The sequence below is a fragment of the Notechis scutatus genome, chromosome 3 (assembly GCF_049901735.1).
Source record: "Notechis scutatus isolate UNSWTSFEM ecotype Mainland chromosome 3, rNotScu1.2, whole genome shotgun sequence".
Taxonomy (NCBI): domain Eukaryota; kingdom Metazoa; phylum Chordata; class Lepidosauria; order Squamata; family Elapidae; genus Notechis; species Notechis scutatus.
In genome coordinates this window covers 28718258-28726926 of record NC_142011.1, presented here as the reverse complement: position 1 = coordinate 28726926, position 8669 = coordinate 28718258, and positions in this window count along the sequence as shown.

Below are 8669 nucleotides of genomic sequence, written 5' to 3'. Positions count from 1 at the left end.
CTTCTTCTTAGCTATGGGAAGCAATAATGTCTGTGCAAGGTATCTCCAGCTGATGTTCCTCTGCTGTATGAGTGATGAAATATGAGCTAGACAACATAAGCTGCATGTATCTCATAGGCTGCAAATTTGAGACCCCCAAATTTGAGAAAGCGTATGTGTCCATGCAATGATACAATACTTCACCATATGATTGTTTTTACTTTCGTAAGCTACGTGATTTTTCTCAACAGTACAATAAAGAACAATATAACATAGAATCCTACAAATAACTCATGTTGCGGTGCAAGACTCGGAATAAACTAACACCACTGACACTCTCCAAGTTCCAAGAGCACAGAATAATAGAGAAATGTTTGATCTGTCAAACAAGAGAATCAAATAAAAGATGGCATTTTGGTTCTAGGGCTTTCCTCAGGCAACAGAAAAACAGGATTCCATTGAATTTGGCTATGTCCTAGTTTCTCAATGGCCTGAGGAAGACCCCCAAGCTGAAACATTACTTCTAATTGTTCTACAAATGACCTTTTTTTCTGCTCTGTTGCTCCAGATGCCACCTAAACAATTCCTTTTGCATTCCAGCTATATTCCAAACAGCCGCTAGACTTAATATATAGTATATCCCCTGATGTTCGAGAGATTTATCTAATTTTTCCACAGACTCCAAAGGTTATACTCAGAGAATTGGATAATAAGTAATTCTCTGAATAAAAGGAAAACTCTTCGTTAGTATATACTCTAAGCTCATATGTTTCTAATCTCCCTACCTCCATAATTTCATTCCACAATGAACAGATTCCTTTGATCTGCCTATCTTACCATGAATTGGATAAGGAGCTGGGTATTTATCTAATTACAGTCATAAAGTCTCTCTGACCAAACCTTTTGGTGAGGAAAGGCAAATTGATGTCTCATGGACAACATGAGACGTTATGGCTGAAAACTGTTGAATGCTGGATATAAGGTGCTGAAAACTCAATCCTGAGCAAGGAGAAACCTTGAGATCATACATTGGCTCTCCACACACCTATTTTTGTGTGTGAGTAGGTGGCCGAAACTGATGTTTTCAGAGTCCCTTACAAACAGATGGAAATTGTGGGACCAAGTTCAGAAATAATATTATTACTATTATTACTATTACTATTGTTATTACTATTACTACTACTACATCATCATCATATAGCATTATTACATTAGCCAGGAGACTACAATGCTAATGTAGAGTAGTAATTTGGCTGCCAGTTTACTAGTTCTGTTGTGGTACATGCTCACTCACTTCCCAAGATGCACCACAGGAGGACGAGCTAGCTTTGCACCAGATAGAAGAGCAGCTCTTCCTGTAGTGTCATTCAAGGCCCATCCTCCACTGGAGCCACCTCACAAATGGACATTGCAACTGAGAAGGTTCAAAGCTAGCAGGAATTGGACCACTTGCACAAAGCACCAGCTTGTCTCCCCACAAAAATGATACCTATTTATCTACTTGCAAAGAACATGCTTTTGAACAGCTAGGTGGGCAGAAGCTGAGGAAAGTGACAGGTGCTCATTTCATCATGCAGTGTTACAGTTTGAACTGTTGGAGCAAAGACCATCTTCTGTGTCATTAAGCCACCAAGCCACTGCACCTCTTATTGTGTTAAGGTTTGAACTAACATCTTCTATTTAATCACTTTGGAGTTTACTTTTTTACCCCTTTTACTACTTATTAAAGATTGAAAACCTTCAGAACCTCAAGTCTGGTTGTAGTGACTGGGTGAATTTTCCTTCTATCTGTTAAGAATGAAATTACAAAATTAAAATTTTGTAAGAACTTTCTTTTTTCAGAATATAGAGGGAAAGAATGATTACAGCTTTGATTTTAGAATGCTTTAAACAGATTTAAGGGCTCAAATGGATTTGAATTAAAGACAGACTTTGAAGTTAGTTAAAAGGACATTTTTTCATGGGAAATGTCTTTGTTTATACCTAAGTGTTGTCAAATCATGTATCATAAATCATGACAATAGTATGATGTTTGCAGTTTTATTTTTTCTTCTTGCTGATGTCGATATGGAATTTAACTCTTTAGATCATTTGATGCAAATCAGTCTTTTCAATGAGTTACCCATTAAATTATCCAACACAAGCATCTTTCTTTAGATAGTTATCAGACTTCATCATGAAATTCGGACTTTCAGTTGCATGAGCATAATTTTAATTTGCTTGTTAAAGCACATTTGCTAATTTAATAGTCATTTATTGACCATTTCACTGTTTCTTCCAATTTTAAGCAATCAAAATAATTTAGTGTCATCCATGAACAGTTATTTAATTGTCTTATTTCAACTGTAGATCATTTATGAAAACAGAAAGCATTCATTATAGGTTTTTGGGGAATTTTGGGGAATTTCCCTTCATTTCTTTTTTTTCTCTTGACACTTAATTCTGTACAGGCAATAGATTTTGTCAAACATTTTATATGTTCTGTATCACTCCTGTATCACTATTTCCTGTTTGCTAACATGTTGAAAGAACTTTAAACAGTTCTATTTGGTGGATAAGAGAAAACATGCTGATTCTCCTGTGGTAAAATTTGCCTTTCTATACATTTGATAACTTTATCTTTTATTAATATTTTCCACCAATTTACTCATGACTGACTTTAATTCAGAATCCCTGAAAAACAGTAATTCTAACACATCTTCTGAAGTGAAGACAGTCACAATTCTGTTATTTTACAATACTACTAGTTGCCTTCCCCAAACATTTCAGTTCTGACATCAATGGGAGTACCTTTTATCAGTTTAAACTGATATGCTAGACATGACTCTAAAACCAGGTCTCAATTACACATTCTTCAGTAATTTTCCAGTTGGATTAATTGCAATATATTTTATACAGACCTACCTTTGAAAATGATTTGGAAAATTATGTTTCTCTGAAACAAAGCCAGTAGATTATTAACTGGTAATGGTAAGGTCAGTAATGGCTCTCCTAGGTAAGGTACAGTGACTCCCAATCCATTTCCAGACTGCTCAAAATGTTGATGTTGACCTTTAAAATTTAAATGGCTTGGAGCCACTGAATCCATATGTAGTTGCCGGGACCCTTAAGTCATCTTCAGAGGTTCTTCTCTGGGGGTCCTGACAAATGAAATTAGGCAGATAGCTACAAGAAAGAAGGTCTTATCAGCAACTCCATCCATGGAATGCCCTCTCAGGGATTTCAATCCTAGATTTACAGCAAATTTTAATGCCTTTGGTTAAAATGTCTATTTTCATACATTTTATATTTCTTATCCTGATTGTTGTTGCATTTTACTATCTGTGGGGTTTTCTTCCTCTGATCTTCCCAGATATACTTTATTATTGAATTGACAAACAAAAGAACTAATATTAGGTGCATATTTATTAAGCTTTTATGAGGCTATTATTATGCTATGAGGAATATTATGAGAATTATGAGAGAATTATGTTAATACATGCAAATCAACTACCACTGTTGCCTGACCTTAACATGTTTTAACATTTTTAAAAAGACTTTGTAATGAAGGAAATGTCGTATCTACAAATCCTTGGTAATGGAAAAGTTGGAGACTATTATTTTTATTTTTTCAGTCCTTTTCTTTTGCTTTTTCCAAATTTTTCCACAGCAGCTTGTAATGACTTCATCTATATTTATGAACAAATTACTTTCCAGGTAATTTCTGCCAGTAAGAGTTTGGAAGAACACATTTCTTTCTTTTGCTTTCCTTATCAATATTTGCTGCAGAATACAGAGAACAGAGCAAGGTATTCTGCTGTTATTTGATTGGTTCCTGATTTAGTCCAGCCCTCACGTTATTTGTTACTTACTTCATTTTGGAAGGCTCAGAGTGGAAAAGTCAGAGAACATTTGATTACCTTACACCTGTTACAGTAAAACATAAGACATCCATAAATTTAACATCTGTTCTTTCCTCTGGTGGATCATCCATAATTCTTCCAATTATTTATACTAAATCAAGTTGCAAGGAACAATAGACCAAAGGTCTGGGAAGAGTATGAGGTCCAACTCACTATATTTAAGAAGTCCTCAATAAATAATTAGTTTCATGTAATTAACTCCCACTTGTTCTTTATTTCAAGATACTTAAGTAAGGCCGAGTATATATTATTGTGGGAGATGTCTGCAAAATTAGAACCATGCAACCCATCCAGAGAGTTGAGATAAGGTCTATTTGTGAAATGTATGGATTGAGAATAGGATCTGCTTTCAGCCAAATAAACAAACAAAAACTCTAAAGCCAAGATTCTTTCAAAAGGATCTAAAAAAACAAAAAACAAATTACCCATAATAATAAGGAAACTTCAATTAAAAATAAAAGATTGCTATGGCGTAAAAACAAAGCTAGTTACGTAGCAAACTTTAAAAACCAATACAACACCCTATGCCGACAGATAATGGCAGAATGAACAAATTACCATTGCAAGCAAGAGGAAAACCTCCTACATACAAAATCCACCCGCACCTTCTACAATTTTGTTAACACCAAACTTAAAGACTCAAGAACCATCCCACCCCTAAAAAGGACCAAATGGGAAAGACTGCAATGATGAAACTGTTAAGGCCAATCTCTTCAACACATTCATCAGTTCAGTCTTTGTAAACAGCAATGGTTCATGCCCCACTTTTCCTAGGTGTACCACAACTAACTGTAATGACCTACTACATATTGACTTTACAGAAGATAATGTAGAAAAGGCACTATGTAACCTAAAACCATCCCTATCTATTGGCTCTGATGGATTATGTGCATACTTCTTAAAAAAGCTTTCCTCTGCCATAGCAGAACCCCTAAGCATTATATATGAGATATAATTCAGAACCAGCTCCTTACCAAACCTATGGTTCTTAGCTACAGTCATCCCTATCTTCAAAAAGGTGACCCCAGCCTGGTTGAAAACTACAAACCAATATCACTGTGTTGTGTCACGTGCAAAGTCATGGAATCAATCATTAACCAATACATCACTCTCCACTTAGAGTCAAACAACCTACTCTCGAAAAAACAATTTGGTTTCAGGAAAAAATTGTCCTGCAATCTTCAACTCCTACATTGCAAAAACATATGGACTACTCTACTTGACCAGGGTAAAGCTATAGACACAATTTACATAGACTTCTGCAAAGCCTTTGATTCAGTGGTACATGACAAACTACTGTTAAAATTAAACTCTTATGGCATTTCCAGATCCCTTCATAAGTGGATTACTGCATTCCTGTCAAACAGGCAACAAATAGTAAAAATAGGGAGAGCTCTATCAAACCCTGCTCCAGTTAACAGCAGTGTCCCCCAAGGCAGCGTTCTAGGACCCACCCTCTTTATACTCTATACCAGGGGTCCCCAACCACCGGTCCGCGGACCGGTACCGGTCCGCGGAACAAGTCCTACCGGGCCTCTGGTTGCTGGGCGCCGCCATCTTTTTTTGATGGTGAGCTTCCGGTGAGCTTTTCCGGGTAGAAAGCTCACCGAAGCACTTTTTCATCAAAAAGATGGCGGCGCATCGCTTCGGTGAGCTTTTCCGGTAGAAAGACATTTCTACCCGGAAAAGCTCACGAGGAAGCACTGGCGCCGCCATCTTTTTGATGAAAAAGTGCTTCCCGGTGAGGTCACTGGAAGCACTTTTTCATAAAAAAAAGATGGCGTCACCCAGCTGATGCCGGTACCGGGCCACGGCATAAAAAAGGTTGGGGATCACTGCTCTATACAAATGACCTTTGTGATCACTTTATAAGCAACTGTGGAATCTGACATAAAACTATTCAACACCACCAATAATGCTACTATCCTTCAAAGCGACCTTGATTATGTGTCTGTGTTAGGAATCTATCCACCAATTAGTTGGGTTGGCAATATATAAACCAACAATGTATGTTTGTAGCTTTAAGACAAAATCACTGTATTGATTTATACTATATTCCAGTTGGTTGATTATATTGCAAATTACCATAAGAGGGAGCTAGAGATCATAGCTTGCTCTCTCTGACATTCTGTTGCTATCTAAGGTTCTCTGTTGCATTTATGCTGTGCTTATACTTTGATATTTTTGTTTACTGCAAATGACAAAGGCAACCGGTAAGAAGACTTTGTAATTGGATATTCTTTGGACTGTAAAACGTATATGACCTGGACCATTTATTGGACTGTGCTATTTCTTAAAGTAAACTTTAACTCAGTTTAGTGTATCTGTGTGTGGCTGAATAATTATTCTTAACTACTCTCATAAACATTTCCATGTACATATCCTTGTTACTCAAGAGTTATTCTGTACATATCATAACAGTCTGAATGGTCAAACATCTGGCAATTCCAAATCTCGACCAACAAATGCTCTGTCCTACAAATTGGTAAAAGAAATCAGTACACCAAATACAAACTAGGTGGATATGACCTCGTTGATGATCTTCACTCTGTCAAGGACCTTGGAGTTCTCATATCAAATGACCTAAGTGCCAGAGCTCACTGTAACAGCATTGCCAAAAAGGCATTAAGAGTTGTAAATCTAATCTTATGAAGCTTCTCCACCAGAAATATTGAATTGCTAACTAGGGCATACAAAACCTTTGCTAGGCCAATACTCAAATACAGCTCATCAATCTGGAATTTGCACTGCATATCAGATGTTAATATACAGAGCAAGTCCAGAAGTATTTCACAAGAAGAGTACTACACTCCTCTGCTTGCAACAGAATATCACCCTATATCACCAGGCTTGAGATTTTGGGCTTGGACAACCTTGAACTACGCCGCCTATGGTTAGACTTAAGCGTAGCACACAAAATTATCTTCTACAATGTCCTAACAGTCAATGACTACTTCAGCTTTAACCACAACAATACAAGAGCACACAACAGATACAAACTCAATGTAAACCTCTTCAAACTCAATTGCAAAAAGTACAACTTCAGCAACAGAGTGGTCAATGCCTGGAATGCACTACCTGACTCTGTTGTTACATCCTCTAAACCCCACTCCTTTAACCTCAAACTATCCACTATTGACCTTACCCCATTCCTAAGAGGTCTGTAAGGGGCATACATAAGTGCACCATTATGCCTACCGTCCCTGTCCTATTGTCCCCATTTATTTGTACCTATTTCCTGTATTCTTACTCATGTTTATACTTATACCTATTATCTTGTAAGTGATTGACAAATCAAATAAATAAATAAAAAATAAAATAAAATATGTATTTATGAGATATATATGGATAAGGGCTAAGGACAGTCTTAAAGTCTATCACCATCTCTTTTTCAGGTAGATCAAACATGGGAATTGACTGGGAGGATTTGGATGAGTAGGAGAATCTCAAATGATAAAATCTGTATCATGCATATGATGTGATCTATGCCTTTGTGTGAGATGTTGAGACTCAAACATGTAATGGCAGCCTTTACATGATGATGCCATGGTATGCATGTTGTTAGTATAGTATCTTCATCATTTAGTGTGGACTTCGCTGCAATTAGCTCTAATACTTTCTTAATTGGTAATTTTAATTATCAGTGAGAATATGCTCCTCTTCCCCAATTCTATTGATGTGCAGGGGGATAGGAAGGGGAATCTCTCTTGAAATACCTCTTCTAAACTGTAGTTCTAAGCTTGCTACAAATCAATCACTTCATTACCAATTGCATAGAATTGCACTGTTATACTCTAATTTTCAGTCTGGTAATCTAGAAGAGTAGGAGGGCAACGAACTCTTCTTCTTGGCTTTGTTGCTCTTCATATCTTTCCAATTACTTGTGTATTCAATTGTTCCAATAAGAGTCTTTTTGTTTTGCTTTAAGCTCTAAAGTGCACCGCTACTATTGTTGCCATTACTCGAGATGAATAAGTTAAATCAAACAATTGACTGAGCCGAAAATGCATAATGTTCTGCTGTGAATATTGCCAAACCTAGTTCTGGCTACACTCCAGTCAGAACACATTCCAAAATTGTGAAGACCTTTTGCTGATACCTAAGCTGCCAATCCTTTCTGTGCATAGAGTAGCTATTTGCAAAGTGCTTAGGAATGTAAATACAGGGTCTTTGGGAAATGCTGACTATAAAACATTATCATAGATGGTATAATGAACTCCCTGTGCACAGTGAATTTGGCAACTGATTTTACTGCCTTGTGTTAGTTCTATTTTTATCTTTATCACTGTGATAGATAAATGAATACATAAAGTAGGAGGAAAGGAATAAAAATGAGGTTCTGGCTGTAACATTTATATTTGGAATTGGCACATTCTCACACTGTGTTTGGCTGAATACCAAGTGGTTTCTCTGATAAAGAGAAATCCCTTCAATATAGTGTTAGAATTACTCACTGGCTGTAATCTGGAACCATCATAGACCTGGTCAATTTTATGGGCAATCAAAATAGGGTTATGGGTTTTCAACATGGAGCCTGTAGTCTGCCAAGTATCCATGGACTTATGCCTTGGAATCTTCTCACCCGATTTGATTTACAATTTTTAAAAATATAACCAAGATGCTAATATGCTGCAAGGCAAAATAGCAATAGCAATAGCTAAGTGCTTATATCCCACTTCACAGTGTTTTATAGCCCTCTCTAAGTGGTTTACAGATACAGTGGTTTACAGCATATTGTTTAGTTTAGTTTAGTTTAGTTTACTTTATTGTCATTTTACCTCGTACAAT